This window comes from Ceratotherium simum, chromosome 20 (genome assembly GCF_057802395.1).
Source record: "Ceratotherium simum simum isolate JZ-2026a chromosome 20, ASM5780239v1, whole genome shotgun sequence".
Taxonomy (NCBI): domain Eukaryota; kingdom Metazoa; phylum Chordata; class Mammalia; order Perissodactyla; family Rhinocerotidae; genus Ceratotherium; species Ceratotherium simum.
The window spans coordinates 37,189,929-37,210,494 of NC_141919.1; the positions used below are offsets into that span (position 1 = coordinate 37,189,929).

The 20,566-nt window shown below is 33.7% G+C and overlaps 1 protein-coding gene across 9 annotated transcripts in view; it reads left to right on the plus strand.

The window, feature by feature from the left end:
- CNTLN (centlein) overlaps positions 1-20,566 on the plus strand; it is a 325,461-nt gene that overhangs the window by 238,000 nt on the left and 66,895 nt on the right. The gene's annotated exons all lie outside the window — the stretch shown is intronic.

Consider the following 20,566-nt stretch of genomic DNA (forward strand, 5'->3'; position numbering starts at 1 on the left):
ATTGTCTTTCACAGAGCAGAAGTCTTGAATCTTAATGAAGTCCAGTTTATCAATTATTTTTTTTTTGTGGATTGTACCTTTAGTGTTGTATCTAAAAAGTGATCGCAATATCCAAGGTCATTTAGAGGTTCTCCTATGTTATCTTTTAGGAGCTTTTTAGTTTTGCATTTTACACTTAGATCTGTGATCCATTTTGAGTTAATTTTTGTGAAGGGCATATGGTCTGTGTCTAGATTCTTATTTTTTGCCTGTAGATATCCAATTGTTCTAGCACAATTTGCTGGAAAGACTTTTATGTCCATTGTATTGCCTTTGCTTTTTTATGAAAGATCAGTTGACTGCATTTATGTGGGTCTTTTTCTGGGCTCTCTATTCTGTTCCATTGACCTACTTATCTTTTCTTTCACCAGTATCACACTGTCTTGATTACTGTAGCTTTACAGTAAGTCTTGAAGTCGGATAGTGTAAGTCTTCCAACTTTGTTCTTCTCCTTCAATATTGTGTTGGCTAATCTGGATCTTTCAAAATAACTTTCTGAGATTTTGATAGGGATGCAATTACTCTGTAGATCAAATTGGGAAGAATTGACATCTTGACAACATTGTGTCCTCCTGTCCATGAACATGGACTATCTCTCCATTTATTTAGTTCTTCTTTGATTTCTTTTATCAGAGTTTTTTTAGTTTTTCTCATATAGACTTTGTACATATTTTATTAGATGTATATTGAAGTATTTTCTTTTTAGGAGTGCTAATGTAAATGCTATTTTGCTTTTAATTTCAAATTCCACTTGTTCACTGCTGGTATGTAGAAAAGGGATTGACTTTTGTATGTTAACCTTGTGTCCTACAACCATGCTATAATCACTTATTTGGTCCAGCAATTTTTTTGTCGATTCTTTCAGGTTTTCTACATAGACAATCATATCATCTGCAAACAAAGACAGTTTTATTTTTTCCTTCCCAATCCATATACCGTTGATTTCCTTCTCTTGTCTTGATGACTTAGCTAGAACTTCTATTATGATGAAAAACCATGGTGAGAGGAGGTACCTTGCCTTGTTCTTAATCTTAGTGGGAAAGCTTCAAGTTTCTCGCTATTAAGTGTGATGTTATCTTGATACTCTTTATTAAGTTGAGGATGTTCTCCTCTATTCCTGATTTACTGAGAGTTTCTATCATGAATGTGTGTTGGATTTTGCCAAACGCTTTTCTGCATCTATTGATATTATCACATGATTTTTATTTTTTAGGTTGTGGAAGAAAAGGACTACATTCATTGATTTTTAAATGTTGAACCAGCCTTGCATTCCTGGGATAAATCCCACTTGATCATGGTGTATAAGTCTTTTTATACATTGTTGGATTTGATTTTCTAATATTTTGTGACAGATTTTTACATCTATGTTCATGAGAGGTATTGGTATATAGTTTTATTTTCCTGTAATATCTTTGTCTGGTTTGGGTATTAGGGTAATTCTGGTATCATAGAGTGAGTTAGGAAGTATTTCTTCTGCTTCTATCTTCTGAAAGAGATTGTAGAGAACTGGTATAATTTCTTCCTTAAAAGTTTAGTAAAATTCACCAGTGAACCAATATGAACCTGCTGTTTTTTATTTTAGAAGGCTATTAATTATTGATTCACTTTCTTTAATAGATATAGGCGTATTCAGATTGTCTATTTCTTCTTGTATGAGTTTTGGCAAATTGTGTCTTTCAAGGAATTAGTCCATTTCATCTAGGTTATCAAATTTGTCAGTATAGAATTGTTTGTAGTATTCTTTTACTATCAATTGAATATCCAAGAATATGTAGTTATATCCCCTATTTTATTTCTGATATTAGTCATTTGTGTCCTGTCTTTTTTTGTTTTTGTTTCTGTTTTTTTAGTTAGTCTGGCTAGGGACTGATCAATTTTATGATCTTTTCAAAGAACCAGATTTTGGTTTCATTGATTTTTTCCTATTGATTTCCTTTTTTCAATTTCACTGATTTCTGCTGTCATTTTTATTATTTCTTTTCTTCTGCTTGCTTTAAATATAATTTGTTCTTCTTTTTCTAAAGTCCTAAGGTGGAAACTTAAATGATTGATTTTATATTTTTCTTCTTTTCTAATATATGCATTTAATGCTATAAACATCCCTCTAAGCACTGCTTCATTTCATCTCACAAATGTTGACAAGTTGTGTTTTCATTTTCACTTAGTTCAAAATATTTTTTAATTTCTCTTGAGATTTGTTCTTTGACCCATGTGTTATTTAGAAGTGTGTTTTTTAATCTCCACACACTTTGGGATTTTTCGGTTATCTTACTGTTATGATTTCTAGTTTAATTTCATGGTGGTCTGAGAGCAGACATTATATGATTTCTGTTCTTTTAAATTTGTTAAGATGTGCTTTATGGCCCAGAATGTGGTCTTTCTTGGTGAATGTTCCATGTGAGCTTGAGAAGAATGTGTATTCTGCTATTGTTGGATGAAGTGGTCTATAGATGTCAGTTATATCCAGTTGATTGTAAACCCTCATTGAGTTCAACTATATCTTTACTAATTTTCTGCATTTCTGGATCTGTCCATTTCTGATACAGGGGTACTGAAGTCTCCAACTATGATAGTAGAATTATTTATTTCTGTTTGCAATTCTGTTACTTTTTGCATCTCATAGTTTGATGCTCTGTTGTTAGATGCATAAACATTAAGTATTACGTCTTCTTAAAGAATTGACCCCTTTATCGTTATGTAATGCCCTTTCTTATCCCTGATAAATTTTCTTGCTTTCAAGTCTTCTCTGTCTTTAATTTATATAGTTACCCTTGCTTTCTTTTGATTAGTGTTAGCATGGTATATTTTTCTTTATCCATTTACTTTTAATTTATATGTATGTTATTTTTAAAGTGGGTTTCCTGTAGACAATATGTAGTTGGGTCTTATTTCTATCTAGTCTGACAATCTCTGTCTTTTAATTGGTACATTTAGAAATTGAGAACATTGACATTCAAAGTGATTATTGATATAGTTGGATTAACATCTCCAATATTTTATTTCTGGTGATAGAGTAGTGATCATTAACAGAAAATGTCCCTGCCCTGGTGAAATTGTATTTTAGGAGAGACTAATAATAAACATATAAACCAATCAATGAAATGATTTCAAATAGTGAAAATTATTTTGAAGAAAATTAAGTGGAGACACTGAGATAGAATTTATTAGGTGGTTGGGTTTCCCTTTGGTTTAGGTCCTGGCTCAACCTATAAGGAGAAATTTAATAGTATATATAGCTTGAATATCATTCGCATTATGACTATGAAGAAATTAGGTCAGTTTTATAAACATACTGTTATTTTCATAACTTAAAATATTTTCTGAGGAAGCTTAGCTCTGATTCTAGTAGCACTGTCATTTTTTTAAAAAGTTGTAATTTCATTTCTGTACCTGTACACACTTGTCACCCACTTTATTATACTGTTTTGAATGAAGGTCGTCTGTATGGAAAAAAGGAATTCATTTTCATTGTTCATGGTTTGTCGTCACTGAGCATATTTAAAAGCAAGTAACAAGTAACCAAAGTTCTAAGAAAATGTTTTCAAAATGTTTGAAAGAATGGTGGCCCTCACAAATGTATAAGAAAATGATGAGCACTCTGTAGAAAAATGTACAAAGGTAATGAGTAGACAGTTCTTAAAAGAATACTTAGATATGGCCTGTTTTCATAAATTCAATAAAGTAACTCACAGTGATCATGCTTGAATAATTGCAAATCAAATTAATAGTAAAAAATTGTTATATTAGGAGAGTAAAATGTTTAATAATTCCCAGCATTGGTGAGTTTATGGAAATGAGTACTTACATGGTCTGTTGGTGGGACAGTAGTTGGTACAACTTTTAGTGACATGATTTAGGAATATTGATTAAAATTTTAACTATCTATACACTTTGACCCAGGAGTTTAATATTTAGACTATATTATTATCTAATAATCCAGTAGGTCCACAGAGATATATAAAGATCATTCACACAGTGTTGCTTATCATAACAATTCGGAAGCAAATATTCAGCAGTACTTAGTTTATTACAATAATTATTATATAATTATAATATAACCATATAATAGAGTATGACTATATATGTTCCTGGAATACATGGAAATATGACTCCAATGAACTCCATAATAGCGGCTATACTTATATCTCTTGCATGAGAAATATCTGTGTTGTGTAGTTATAGATATGTGTTTACATGTTTATATTTTTGGAAAGTATTTACTAGAGTATTTAAACAACTAAATCCTGACTAAAAATTACCTTTTTATGCATTGCTAAATTTTCAGAAAATAGAGGAAATCTCCAAGGTTGCACCACTCACATTCCACCCAACAAAGAACAAACTATAAGCTGAGCACAATAAGCAATAAGCAAGCAGAAGATACAGAGATGCCAAGGGAGTAGATGTTACAGCAGCACTGCAGTCTGATCTGGATGACAAGCCTTATGTCAGCAGTACCAGGGAGATGACCAGAGAGGCAGCATTAATCTAGGACTGCCTTGGCTCCTGGCAGAAATGCACCTATCCCTACTCCAGAGGAAAGTATCTTCAATTTAAGCTGACAAGATTCCCAAGCAAATATGAGTTTACAATTAAAGATCACCACATACATGCAGCAGCAAGCCACTATGTGTAAGAGTTAACAGAAACAACAAGTAACAAAATTAGAACCCCCAAGAACTTCAGATAATGAAACTGTGAGATAGTCGATAGTAATAGTAAATAGCAGTACATAAAATGTTGAAAGAAATAAATTACATAATCACAAAAAATGAGCAAATAATAAGAGACTATTGGGAATGATTGAAGAGATTTAGAAGTGAAGAAAAAATTTTGAAAGGAAAAATTTAATGGACAAGTTAATAGCAAACTAGACATGGCTGAAGAGACAATTAGTGAACTAAAAGAAATCTATATTATCAAGAAGTCAGCACGGAAAGATAACAAATATGAAATATAAAATAAGAGAATGTGTATGAATTCCAAACCAGTAATGAGAAAGAAGTAGAATTTTTAAAAATGAACAAAAAAACTAAACCAATAGAAAGTCTAAAATTGATCACTATTTCTATCCTTTCCCGAGGTGATATTCCTTCTACATCTTAGGTATTGTTATTTGAGATTGCTGAAGTCCAATATTTTAGTCCCATCCTATTTTTGTTGAATATGTATATATATATTTATATGTTTTACAAATTCTGTTTCAGTTTTTAGAATCTGCTTGGGTTTTTTTTGTTTTTTTCATGGAGTCTGGTTCTTTTCTTGGGGCTTCAGTTTCTTCTTCTGTGTTTTTAGTAATTTTGAGCATCATTTGTATTCTTTCAAATTGCACATTCTTGAGGTTCTAATCTTCCCGATGGTTGTTTCTGCTTACTCTCAGCTGGGATGGGATGTTTCTACTTAAGTTTTACAATTTTGATTCTCAGTGAAACTGTAGCAGGGTATGTCTTTTCTCTGGTAGTTTATTGAAGCCTATGTTTCAGACTGTTTTCTGATTGCTTTTGCCATCCATCAGTGATCAATATTTATGCTAATTCTCAGGATTAGGGAGATGATACTGATAAATACAGGTTTGAAGCCTGTATAAGGTAAAGTCACAGACGTACACGTCCTAAGCAGAGAGAATTGAGAATTTTTTACTCTACTCTGATCCTAATCAGAGACTGACAAACTTCCTTATTACCTCTCTGTCCTAGCAGGCAATTTTTTTGTCTACCCTTTAGCTGACGTTATATCACTTCAAAGGATCCTCTGTTTCTGGCTTTTTTGGGCTCAGAGTCTTAGCTCCTGCTCCCACAAATCCTGAGGCTACTAACCCTGGTAATTCCCACCCTGTGAGTGCGACCACACCTCACACTCTTCAGTCACCGCTGTGATTCCAGCACTTGAGTATTTCCCTTTCTTTCTTATATTTTCAGCAATACACTTAAAGGAATATTTATATTTCTTCTAGAATTTCTATGTGATAGGAAATGTTTTCAGTTCATATCATCTGGCAGTTGGCCAAACTTTCAGTCTTTGTATATCATTTTTTTCCAAATCTTTAACTGTATTACCTGTAAAATGTGGTATCCAGAATTAAACAAAACATTAAAAATATGCTGAGTGAAGAGTACAGTGGGTTATGTTTGAATAGTAGAATCATTTGCAAAATAATATTGTATTTTCGTGTTTAATCTTCATAACATACCTGTGACATAGTTATTCTCATTTAAAAATTAATTAAGTTGAGATCCAAAGAGGTTAATTAACTTGTCCATGTTTACGTCACTAGTACCTTACAGATCTATTGCTCAAATTCTGGTTTTCTGACTCTAAATATCGTTCCTTCCTTACTGTGCTATATTCTTTCCAGATAAATGCTTTCTCAGGAATACACAATTATAGATAAGAAGGACGGAAAGTTATTTTAGTGTTCGAGAATCAAAGTAGTGTATAGGTTAAATGAATAAAAAACTGTAATTGTTGTGTTCTTCTTTGTTATTTACTTTTTAAATATATATATATTTATTTATTATTTTATTCTTGCTCTTTCCATGAAAGATTTCAGGCAGTTAAGGTTTATTATCATGAAGTATTTTTTATAGGTTTTTTGAAAATAGGGAAATGCTCTATAAATATCCTCAGATGTTAGATATTTGGTTCTGTATTTTTATATTCTAGGTCTTTTTAATGAAGAAAACCACTTTGTAGTAATAATTAAAAATAAATTTGCTTAAAACTTAATATATTAATGAAGTGTGGGATTAGGCAATAAAAATATACAAAAGAGGATTCACCTCTTTTGGCAACACCTTATTTATCTGCTTTTAAGTCTTTTTCCACAATGCTAACATATAAGGCTTTTTACTTATGACAGAAGTTCCCCATGATAGGCTCAAGAATTGTTCACAGCAGGTATTGTAGGCCCTAGCAACAGTTGTAGCACTGTATTTGCTACAGTTTAAAGTACACATGAGAGAATTCTTCAAATAATCATCTTCGGAACAAGGGATATCACTCATTGAAATGTATAAATAAAATGTTTGAGTACATATTTATATTTCATATCACATTAAAGTTAAGGAACTTTAAAATATCATAAAATTTTATGGAACTTTAGAATTTTCAGATACTTTCAAAATTTGATACATCCAGAATCTCTGAGTTAATTTGGATAGGAATTATTATCCCGTTTTTATATAGAAAGAAACAGAAACTGCATGGGTAAGTGACTTACCCAAGGCTCATGGTTAGTACCAAGTGGTGGGTCTAATACTTGAACCTTATATTGTGACTAGAGTCCTCTCTAATCATCCTGCACAGATTTTTAGGAAATTTAAAATACTGATATATTTTACATTTTACTCTTTTAAATATAGTAGAATTAAATTTAAGATATAATAATTTGATTTCAAAAATTTTAGATTCACTGTAGTTACAGTTAGCCAGGAAAATAATTTTAACGTTCTTACTAGTTTCATTGGAATGGAAGTTTATTTTAATATTTGGCAAAAATTTTCAACTTCGGCATATGGCTTCTGTAATTTCCACAGCCGAACCATGTAAACACACAGTTTAAAAAGTTAATATATTATATTTGAATTGACTGTTTATCTGTCTGAAAAAATTTTGAAGTTATTAACATAAGTACTTCTATATTTGATTTTTATTCACTAGTCTTATTCTATATCATTTAAATGTAGCTAACATAAAATAAATTATCTCTTCTCAAAAAGGTCGTGGTTTTATACATTTCCTTTAAAATTCTCTGCAGACACTTTCCAAGAGTCATATGCCTAGTCCAGTTTGGGTTACCATAACTGCCTTAAGATTTCCTATAATAAACTTCTCTTTTCAACTGTTAACTATTAGAAGTTAAAATCACTAATATTACCAAAATTACCTCTCTCGGCCAATCATATTACTCCTTAGTGTATGACTCCTAAAACTACATGTCCATCCATGCCTTCTGTCTCACTATAGATGACAAATTCTTTTGGTTCTCTATCACCACAACTCACTATGTTCCAAATAAAACAAAACAAAATAAATTTCCCCAAACACATCCTCTTCCAAAATATTTCCTCAGTATCATCTTTGACTCTTATTTATTTTTTGACTCTTAAATCAAATCTACAACCAAATCCTATTGTCTTTTCCTCTTTAATTTCCATTTCTATTGCCACTAGTTCTTTATCTCCTTTTCCTTGTGCATTGTAATATTTTCCCGGCTGGCTTTTCTAGTCTCTTCTTTATTTCTTCCCATGTACTACTGTCAGAATAATTTTGCTAGAATGTGGATTTCATCACGTACTTCAGGAACCTACAGTTGTTTCCTACAATTGAACCTACAATTGTTTCTTCAAGGCCAAACTGCTCAGCAAATTTTTCAAGGTTTTACGGGTCTGTTCAAACAACCTATTGTTATAGTCCTCTGTTTCCCCACACAGAACCCTAGTGTCGTGGTAAAGTATCCCCTCTTCTATAAAATTCTCATTAATCCAGTCTATGCTGATGCATCCACTTTTTGAAATCTTGTTTTATATGTTCTTAATAATAATGGAAATAATATTAGCCAATGCTTTTTGTGTAATTACATGCTGTCTACTCTTCTAAGCACTTCACATGTATTAATTCATTAACCCAAACAGTGACTCAGTGAGATTGATACTGTATCTGATCCTGTTGTACAAATGGGGAAACTGAGGCAGAGAAAATAACATGCCCAAGTCATAGAGCTCATAAGTGGCAGAACTCGGGTTCAAGCCCAGGCAGTATGATTGCAGAACCTGTGCTCTTAACCCCTGTGAGGTACTGCCTATCACAAAACAACACCAGCTAGCATTTATTCAATGACTATTGGGCCTACTTTCTAGGCATTTGATTAATTTTTTTCTATTGACTCTTTACATCAACTTTATAAGGTAGATATTATCCTGATATTGTATATAGTGCAATTAAGGCTTAAAGAATCGAAATAAATTGCCCAAGATGAGGCTAAGTTGGTAGCTCTGTGATATAACCTACGTCTACCTCTTGATCCTACCTCCATAATCTTTCTACTTTTCTCAGCTGACTTTTTATATAATTTTGCATTTAATAGTTTTAAAGTTTAACATTTGTTTGTTTTATTGCATCTAGTAGCTAATTAGCTCCTCAAGGGTAAAAACGATATATTATACTCCTTTGATAGCTTTCACAGAATCTTGCATAATTAAGGGCATAGTACATCCTCAATAAAAGGATGAAGGTTGACTTATTAACCAGTTTTTACCGAGACACTGATATGATAATGCATATTTTTATCAAGATTAAAAAATTGTTTTCTACTTCAAGAACCTTCCTCCTTTCTTTATATCATTCTAAATCCAGCACGTCACTCAAAGCTTGATTCATGTACCAACTTCGTACATGCAACGTTTCCCAGAGCCGTTCTCCTTTTCTAAGTTTAGCATAAAATAAAGAGTTCTATTGTAATCTATTAAGTTTGAGGTAGTAATTTGTCATATAAGTGAAAGTATCATACAGGCTTTTGTGATTAGGAACTAGAGAATCAATTTGAGAGACATGGAGGAACAGATACACATAGGTAAAGATTGACTATTCATTGAGGAAGTAAAGGCATTGATGACATTAAAGGAGATGACAAACCAATTAATAGATTATATAGTGTCACGAAAGTGTTGGAAGGTATGGTTTTGATATGAAAATTAGTAATGTTAGTGATATGGTGCTTTCATGGAGAATGAGGCATACCATCTCCTGTTTATCACAAATCCTACTAGGCCCATTGCACTTATTTGTGTTACCTTTCTGGTAACATTAGGCATTTAATTTTCTGAACCCTGATTTGCACAATAGCCCTATATCTTTTCTAAGGGAAGAGGATACTCCTTTTAGTCTCCCAAAAAGGCTATTTTTCTATAATAATAACACTACTAAGTAATCCCCAGTGATTTGTGTCTACAGAAAGAGGCATGACAATATTTCCAAAAGTTAGAGAAGAGATGCTTTGCAAAATATGGCCTGGAGAACCAGACTTGCACCCTAGACCACTGCGGCCTAATATTTGATCTGCCTTTACCTTAGCTCCTCAACTGGAGTGTTTCTAAGTGATCCCAGAACTCAAGTATATTATTTCAACATACCTGTCATAAATATACACTGCTGTTTATTTGGTGATTAAACATCATTATCTTCTCTGATATCTTGATGAATTCTTGATTCCCCTGCCCTCTGAGTCAGATACAGCTAAATTCTGCCAAAGGAGATTTTGTCCTCAGAAACTTTTTTTGGCAACAGCAATGTTAAACAAAGCAGGTTTGTTTTTAGGATTTGAGTTTTCAAGTTTGCCTCATCTCTTGTCCAATTACATTAACCGGTTAATCTTAAATTAGTTTAATCAGGACCCAAATAAAGGACTTTTGCCAAGTGTCAGGATCTGGAATTAGAAACAACAGAGCATAACTCATTCACCAAATACCTTGGGTTTTTAGGTTAACCTAGCTTAAAAACAATGAGGATACTAACTACTAAATCTGAAGAGTCTTTTAGTAAACCCTGTAGTTCTAAAAGGGTCATATTTTATGGATCTCCATAAAATATTTCATCTATGTAGATTTATGTGATTGCTATTTTATCCTAAACTTACATTTGTCTTTGGTTTATATTTATTTACATAACTCATATTCAAGAGATTGAAGGTGTTGAATTGTACTGGACCCATTTTTTTTTCTGTCAGGAACTGTAGAATTTTCAATAGCCTCATTCCCCATTTTTGTGATCTGTGGTCACACCTCTAGTAATAACGAAGGTGAAAACTACTCTCTTATTGTACTTTACTGCTAATCTCCTGAGTTTGCTTTTATCTTACCCCAATAGCTTGTGTAGTACACATTCCTTGTAGGGTATTCAGTTTATATATGTCAGATTCTCTAGGGCCATGGCTTTTGCCAGATGAAGCACTTTTGATTTTGAGGCTGATGAAACACAGTGCTATTATTGATCTGTGCATGACATAGCCTGTCTGTCTCCTAGCAGAGTGTAGCAACATTTATCCAGGAATTTGTGAAATGTCACTCGGATCATGTTCGCAAGGTAAACTGTGCAAAAACCAGGATCTGAGCCGAGAATCCATGTGGAATTGGACGTGACTATCTCATTCCTACGTCCTATATTCTAGATGAACCAAGTGATATTTGTTAACAGAATGTCTGTGTCTTATATTAGACTTTGTAAGGAACTGTTATTATCACTTAAAACACTATGTACTGTAAAATCATACTTCTTATAGTCTGTTTTCAGATTCACTTATAATCTTACCACAGAAAATATTGATAAGAAAATGTGACCTGAATAACATCCGTTAGAAATTTATTTTCTGTTTATAATGAACCAGTTTTATAAAATACTGCGCAGTCTTATATTCACAGTAGTTTTCTAATTCTTTGTATCAATGTACTTTCAGATAAGTATGTCTCATTAAAATATCAACATGCTTAGAAATGACAAATTAGCACATTTTTCTGAGTGTGGGATTATTATGATATTTAAATGTGCATATATTTTAGAGTTTGGTGTTAAATGCCTAAAATATTGCTTTGCACATGGATAGATAGGCATGTCTATATTTGTTACAATTCAGTTGAGCTTAATGCACCTAACACATGTAAGGCACTCTAATAATGGGATATTCAACAATGAATTAAACATGATCCTTGTCCTCTATACAAGATACTAATAGGGGAGTTGGACATGTGTATCACAATACAAGGAAACTGTCGTGTATATAGCGTGATAGGTATGTGTGTGTGTGTATGTGTAAAATATACCATAGATATGTAGTGGATGGACAGAGACAGTCATTCATCGTGGTCATTATTTAGTAAGGGTTTTGAAAGAGGTGGCATTTGGGCTTAGATTTAAAGTTTACTTTGATTTTGAAAGTTGTATGTGTGGAACAAAGCCATCAGAAGAAGGAAGACTTGACAAAGCATCAAAGTGAGAAAGCAATTTGTTGAGGATGGTGAGTAATCTGGTATAGCTGTGGTTCTCAACCTTAGCTACATGCTCTCCTCACTGGGGAGCTGTAAAAAATACTTATGCCCAGACCCTAACCTAGACCAATTAAATCTGAATATCTGGGGGTGGTCCCTGCACTGTGCTAGTTTTTAAAAGCTCTCAGGTGGTTCTGATGTTCAGTGAGGACTGAGACTAAAGTTTGAAAGAATAAAAATTAAATGCAAGCAAACAGATAATAGACTGTTTAAATATCAAGGCAAAAGATGATAAGTATCTAGACAATACTAATAAAAGTAGAAAGAATTAGGAAAAAACAAGAGATTTTGCAGTAGTATAACACAGAGTTTGATGACCAATCACATATAGCAAGGTAAAAAAATGAAGTATTTAGAATACCTACCAAGATTCCAATTAAAGTAACTAGAAAGTTGATAGAGTGTATTTGTGACAATGTAATATACTAAATATTGTGGGGGGAAAAAACCTCATATGAAAACATACCAAGAAAGTTGGATAAAATATAGCAAATATCCTTATAAATGCACACCATTTAAATGCACAGAACTTGCCAAAAAAAGAAATGTAAATCCCTAGGGGCTAAAGTCAATGTCAGCTTAGTATTGTAACCAAGTGATAATTTGTCACTGAAGTAAAGATATCAAGTGAGCAGCAGGATGTTTGAGTGTTGTAAAATTTAGAGGAGAGAACTGGCTAGAGGTATGAATTTTGGAGTTATGAGTATTTAGATTGTATTTAACAACATGAGGCTGGATGGGATCACCTAGAGAGTGAAAGTAGACAGAAAAAGAAGAGGTCTCAGGCCTGAGCCCTGGGCCCTCCAACCTTTTGGGCAGATGAAGGACCAGAAAAGGAGAGGTCAGTTAAGTACAAACAAAACCAAGAGGAAAGAATATCTAAGAAGTCAAGTGATGAAAGTATTTCAAGGAGAAGTAAATGACCAACTATGTCAAATGCTGCTGATTAGAATGAGTCCATAAGAGGAATTGAGAAATGGGAAGAGAAGGAGAGGAATTGGAGAATATAATTAAATGTGCATTTATTTTAGAGTTATCTCAAGGAGTTTTGCTATAAAGGGGAGCAGAGAGCCTCTAAAATATAAACATTTAATAACTTAGGCTCAAAATAAGTAATGCAAAAATTGTTAATTTCAGTACTTTTAAGATAAAGCTGACAAAAAGTCGTTAAGGATATACATTATTTGAACAAAGCAATAAGAAGTCTTACTCTAAACGTTTATCAAAAATATTCACATTGGGCCAGCCTGGTGGTATAGTGGTTAAGTTCATGTGCTCCGCTTCGGAGGCCCGGGGTTCGTGGTTTCAGATCCTGGGCAAGGACTTACATACCACTCATTAAGCCATGCTGCGGCAGCATCCCACATACAAAATAGAGAAAGATGGGCACAAATGTTAGCTCAGAACCCTCTCCCTCGAGCAAAAAAAGAGGATTAGCAACAGATATTAGCTCAGGGCCAATCTTCTTCACCAAAAAAAAAAAAAAAAGTTCACATAATTAGGCCAAAAAACAGCTCTCCACAAATTTCAAAGATTTGGTATCATATAAAAAATATTGTGTAACTCAAGTGAAATTAGAAATCAATTTAAAAAGTTAACTTTAAAAATTCTGATGCATATTTATAGATACATTTCTAAATAACCAATGGGTCCAAGAAGAAAATAAAATGAAAATGATAAAATACTTCAAATTGAATGATAATGAAATAATATATATCAAAACTTGTAGGATGCAGGTAAAGCGGTGCTTAAATACTTATATTAGAACTAGGAAAAGCCTAAAAATTAATGAGCTAGCCATTCAGTATAAGAGTGAGGAATTGAATAAACCCAAAGAAAATAGAAAGAAGGAAATATTAAGGGCAAAAGTTAATGTTGTGGAAAGCAAAGATCAATAAACATGATCAAAAAAAAAAAACCCAAAAGCTGGATCATTGAAATTGGCAAATTGACAACAGTAACAAGTGTTGATGAGGATGTAGATGAATTGGAACTTTCATACATTGCTGATGGGAATGTAAAATGGTGCAGCTATTTTGGAAAAAAGTTTGGCAGTTCCTTAAAAGGTAAAATGATGAAGTTACCATATGACCTAGCAATTCCACTCTTAGGTATATACCTAAGAGAATTGAAAACATAAGTTCACACAAAAACTTGTACATGAATATTCATAGTAGCATTATTCATAATAGCCCAAAAGTGGAAACAACCTAAACACCCATCAACTGATGAATGGAGAAACAAAATGTGGTATACCTATATATTAGATTATTAATCAGCAATAAAAAGGAATGAAGTAGTGACACATGGTACAACATGGATGAACCTTGAAAACATGCTAAATGGAAGAAGTCAGTCACAAAACACCACATATTCCATATATTCCATTTATATGAAATGTTCAGAAAAGCAAAATCTGTAGAGATAGAAATTAGATTAGTAATTGTGTAGGCCCAGGGGTGGGAAAGGAGTGTCTGTAAATGGGCATGAGGTTTCTTTCTGGTATGATGGAAATGTTCTAAAATTAGTCTGTAGTAATAATTGCACAACTCTGTAAATATACATATACTAATAAAGTCATTCAGTTGTACATTTAAAAAATGAGTGAATTTTATCTATGTAAATTATACCTTAATAAAGCTGTTAATAAAAAAAAGTAATACTATATTATGAGCAGTTAGGTGAGACTGAATTTGAGATTTATATTTAAGTTCTACTAAGCATACACATTTTACCAAAGAATAGAAAAAGTAGAAACAAATCTCTTCTCATTTTATGAGCCTATCATAACTTTGACACTACAAGATAGGAAAATATGAAACAGGAAAATTAAAGACTTGTCTCTGTTATGAACATAGATGCAATATTACCAAACTATTAAGCAAATCTAATCAAACAATGTATAAAAAATAAATGTTAAGGATAATGCCAGAAATAAAGTTTGTTTCATCATTAGAAAATTTATTTGTGTAATTCATGACTATAACAAAGAAAGGAAGAAAAATATCATATTAAAAAGCGCAGACAGTCTGGAGTGAGATCAGCAAGATGGCAGAACTGGAAACGCCAGACCCTTCTTCTCGCAGAGACACCAATTCAACAGCAATACTCGGACCAATTTTTTTGTGAGAAATCCAAAAATCAGTTGAGGTACCTGCACCCCTGGCAAGTGTAAAACTAGCTGCACTGAAGCTACCAGGGGTGCAGGAAATTTGTGGCACCCTGCCACCATCATCCCCCCGCCCTGGCACACTGCCTTGTGATCAGGAGGAAACTCGGGGTTCCCACTTCTCTCTGAGGATGGAAAGAGTATACAAGACCTTGTGTCTAACCTTCTGGCTTCCCAGGGCGCTACCTGAGGGATGGGCTTCTTTCTTGCCTGTCTCAGTGCTGATGGGAACTGCCATGCTCTCGATGCCTCAGGGCCACTGAGAACCAGAGAGAGCTGGATGGCATGCTGCTGCTCCAGAGGACCCACATACAGCAGACAGAGGCTGATACAGCTTGGCAGCAGAGGCTCACCTCAGGGGGAGAGAGAAGAGTGGAGCGTGTATCCACTGTTCCAGCTTTTGGCAGGAGTGCCTGAGGGACTTGCTTGTCTTAGGGTTCATATTGCACCAAGAATACTTTAGATGCCTGGGGGCCACTGAGAACTAGAAAAGAGTTGGGTGACATGCTGCTGCTCCAGATGGCCTGTGGTACAGCAGACAGACACCAGAGGGAGCAAGAGATTATGAGCTCCTGAAAAAAAAAACAGGAAATTCCCCTAATTAGAAATCTACACACACCAGTTTGGAGAAGTCACAGCCACAGGAAAGGTTTGAGAGTCGCTAGATCTCTAGCTGGGCTAATTGGTGAAAGTCTTTCCCTGTATAAAGCCAGTGCATAAAGACCAGAAGAGGTGGCTGTTTCTTCACATGCATGGATAGCAACCCTAAGGAACAAGGAACACAAAGAAACAGGGTAAACAGGCCCAATCAGGGGAAAAAATAAATCTCCAGAAACTGACCCTAAAGAAACAGAGGTATATGAATTATGTGACAAAGAGATTCAAAATAACCATCATAAAGATGTTCAACAAGCTCAAGAAAATGATGCATGAACAAAATGAGAATTTCAACAGAGATAGAAAATATAAAAAAAGAACAAATTTGTGAGCTCAAGAACGCAATAACTGAACTGAAAATTCACTAGAAGGGTTCAATATCAGACTTGTTCAAGCAGAAGACAGAATCAGTGAAACTGAAGACAGATCACTTGAAATTATTCAGGCAGAGGAGTTAAACAAAAAAAGAATGAAAAACAGTAAAGAAAGCCTCAGAGACTTATGGGATACATTAAGCAGACCAATGTATGCATTGTTGCAGTCCCAGAAGAAGAAGAAGAGAGAGAAAGGGGCAGAAAGCTTATTTAAAGAAATAATGGCGAAAGAAAAAAACTGCCAACCAAGAATACTATATCTGGCAAAACTGTCCTTCAAAAATGAAGGTGAGTTAAAGACTTTTCCAGATAAACAAAAGCTGAGGGATTCATCACCACTAGACCCACCTTACAAGAAATGCACAAGGTTTTTCAAGTTGAAACAAAATGATGTAAACAGCAACACAAAAACATATGAAAGTATAAAGCTCACTGGTAAGGTAAATATAGACAAATACAGAATACTGTAATACTATAATGGTGGTGTATAATCACTTTTAGTGCTGGCATAGAAGTTAAAAGACAAAAGTATAAAAAATATAACTATAAAAATATTTTAATGGATAGACAATGTAAAAAGATGTAATTTGTGACATCAATAACATAAAGTATTTGGGAAGGAGAAGTGAAAGTGTAGAGATATTATATGCAATTGAAGTTGAGTTGTTATCAGCTTAAAGTAGATCATTATAACTGTAAGATGTTTTACATAAACTTCATGGTAACAACAAAGAAAATACTTATAGAAGATATACAAAAAAAATGAGAAAGAAATCAAAGCATGTCACTACAAGAAATTAACAAAATACAAAAGAAAATAGCAAGAGAGGAAAATGGACAAAATAGCTACAAGACAGACAGAAAACAAAATGGCAATAGTTAAGTCTTTCCCTACTGATAATTACTTTAAATGTAATTGGAGTTACATTTACTCCCTAATCAAAAGACAATGAGTGGCTGAATGGCTTAAAAAAACAAGATCCAACTGTATGCTGTCTATAAGAGACTCACTTTAGATTTAAGGAGACACATAGGGTGAAAGTGAAAGGGTAGAAAAAGATATTCCATGCAAATGGTAACCAGAGAGCGATGGTGACTATTCTAATATCAGACAACAGACTTGAAGTTAAAACGTGTTACAAGAGATAAAGGACATTGTATAATGATAAAAGGGTCAATTCACCGAGAAGATATAACAATTATAAATATTTATGCACCAAATATCAGCACTCCTAAATATGTGAAGCAAAATTTTACAGAATTGAAGGGAGAAATAGACAGCAAGACAATAATAATAGGAGACCTTAACACTCCCCCTTAATAATGGGTAGAATGGCCAGACAGAAGAAATAAGGAAATAGATGACTTGAACAACACTATCAACCAATTGGACCTAACTACACCCAACTACCGTGTTCTTTTCAAGTGCACGTGGAACATTATCTGGGATAGACCACATGTTAGGCCACAAAATAAGTCTTAAATTCAAGAAGATTAAAATCACACAAAGTATCTTTTTGGACCGCAATAGAATGAAACTAGAAATCAATAGTAGAAGGAAAACTGTAAAACCCATAAATATGTGGAAGTTAAACAATACGCTCTTAGACAACCAGTAAGCCAAAGAAGAAAACGGAAATTAGAAAATACCTTGAGACAAATGAAAATGAAAACACAACATAATCAAAACTTATAGGATGCGGTCTTAAAGCAGTGCTAAGAGGGAAGTTTATATCTGTACTATATTCTTATAAATTGTTGAGGGTAAATCTCGTTTTATGTACTTTATACCACAATGGAAAAAAATACAGACAATCTTGATACAATTAAATACCTCTTCATGACAAAATTCTCTTAGTAAACTAGGAATAGTGGAAAACTTTATTATTCTGTTAAAACATATCTACTAAAAACCGGAAACAACCATCATACTTAATGGTGGAAGTTAGAAACGTTCCTTTTAAAATTAGGAAGAAGACATTTATGCCTGCTATTATTGCTTGTCTTAGATGTTGTGCTAGAGAGTATAGGCAACATACTAAGATAAGAAAAAAAAATGAAAGTTTAAAAGTATTAGAAATAATGAAACAGAACCATCATTAGTTCCAAACACTATGCTGTCTGCACAGAATCTCAAGACAAATTAATAACAGATTTCAGCAAGCTTGCTGAATATAAAATCAATATATACTAAGATGATGACACTCGTATTCACCAGCAATCAACAGGATATGCAATTTTAATAAAGAAATATTATTTAAGTAATAGCAGGAATTATATGGTATCCAGGAATGGATGATGTGCACCAATTTCAGAGATGTTAAAATGTGAAGAAGGAATGTCTTAAAATTGCTATGTTTTTTGGAAATATACATATATGTATTAAAAGTATAGAGAAATATAAGGGAATAGTAAACACCAAAGGTGTTCAGGATAGTGATTATTTCTGGTGACTCAGAGGAGATAGACTCTTGACCTTCAACTGTATTGGTAATACATTGTCTTTGTTGAGTGGTTGGTACATATATTTTTCTTTATATATCTGTTGCATATTTGAAATATTTCATAAAAAGTGAAGAAAGAAACCTATCGATGCCATTATCCCAGAGAAAGAATGCTGGAGGTGGAACAAATCTTTGCAGCAAGATAGTAAGTTTGGGGGAGTATCTGGTATATGGGCAGAAGAGGAGTCAGAGAAGGAGAGGGTAGGAGAATGCTGTAATACAGAAACAAGGGAAGGAGAGTTTTTAACAAGAAAAAGAGAAGAGTTGGTCAACACTGTCAGATGTCGTAGAGGAACTGAAAACAGGACAGCTGAGAAGAGGTTGTTGGACTTTTCTTAGAAGGCTTTATTAGCAGGATTTTCTTTTGTGTGTGTGTGTGCTGAGGAAGTTTGGCCCTGAGCTAACATCCGTGCCCATCCTCCTCTATTTTATATGTGGGACGCCAGCCACAGCATGGCGTGATAAGCCGTGCGTAAGGCCGCGCCTGGGATCTGAAACCGCAAACCCCAGGCCACCAAAGCGGAGCACGTGAACCCAACCACTATGCCACCAGGCCAGCCCCTTAGCAGGACTTTCTTGATAGCAAGTAACAGAAACTGAACTCAAACTAATACAAGAAAAAAAAGGCTCCCCAAATCAAAGGATGAGCTGAAGAGAATAGACTTGGGAAGAATAGCGATAACTGGAACCAGACACTCTGATATCTTTAATGTTTCTCCTTATCTCACGTCTCTTCCTCTCAGACCAGCTTTCTCCATATGGCCCTGGCCATGGGTATTGGCCATGTGGTAACATCCTTGTAGCTTAGACCCCAGAGAAGAAAGGGATTTCTCTCTCTCATCTTTCAGTTTTCCCTTGATTTACCTGGTTTATAAATTTCTGGGACCATAGGAAAAAAAATACTTTGTTTATATGTAATTTTTAGTTAGGATTTAGGTTCATTTCATTGTATGCATATTTTTCATCTACATGAATAATTGGCAGGAAATTTGAAAAACGTGCAGGATACAGGGCAGTTTCTGTTGTACTGATCTACACCTTGCAGTACCTCTAGTGTTCCTGGCTCCCACCCATTTCAGTGCCAATCATTGTGGCACTTAAAAGTGCCCCCAGTAACTTCCAAAATACATACATATCTGGATAATATGTACTCTTTGAAAACCACTGATATAGGAGAAAAGCAGAGAAACTAGCTCAATTAATAAAAACAAAAAGAACTCTAGACTACCCTCTTCCTAAAGATCTATCTGAATCATAAAACTTCACATAGCACAACTGACTGAGAAATAATTTATCGAGTGACTGTTCTGTTAGGTCAAGCCTTGCTACTAGAAAGAATATGATAAACAGAAGATAAGTCTAAATAGAAAATAAAGTGAAGGATGACAGAAGACGTTTCTATGTGAAATTTTTGTGTATAAAAAAAATAACTTTTCAATGAAACCATGAGAAATATCTTGAATAATATAGTCTAAGTCCAAGCTTTGTATATCTTTTGTTCTCCTTTAAAAGAAATTGCTACTCTATGCCATGAAGTGTATTTTTTAGTAATTTTCACATACGTTAGTTTTTGATGAAAAAAATCCAATTTTAAATGGTATCAGTAATCTTTTATTTTATCAAATCCAAAGATTGCAAAATCTGTTCTTTTAAAGAAATGACCATTTTTTCACCCTCTTGAATCTTACAAAATTTACACAGGGAATAGAAAAAAACGTTATCAAGTTGTTTCTCTTGAGAATTTTAGTAGTGTATATTTATCAATGTAATCAAAATCATGTGAAT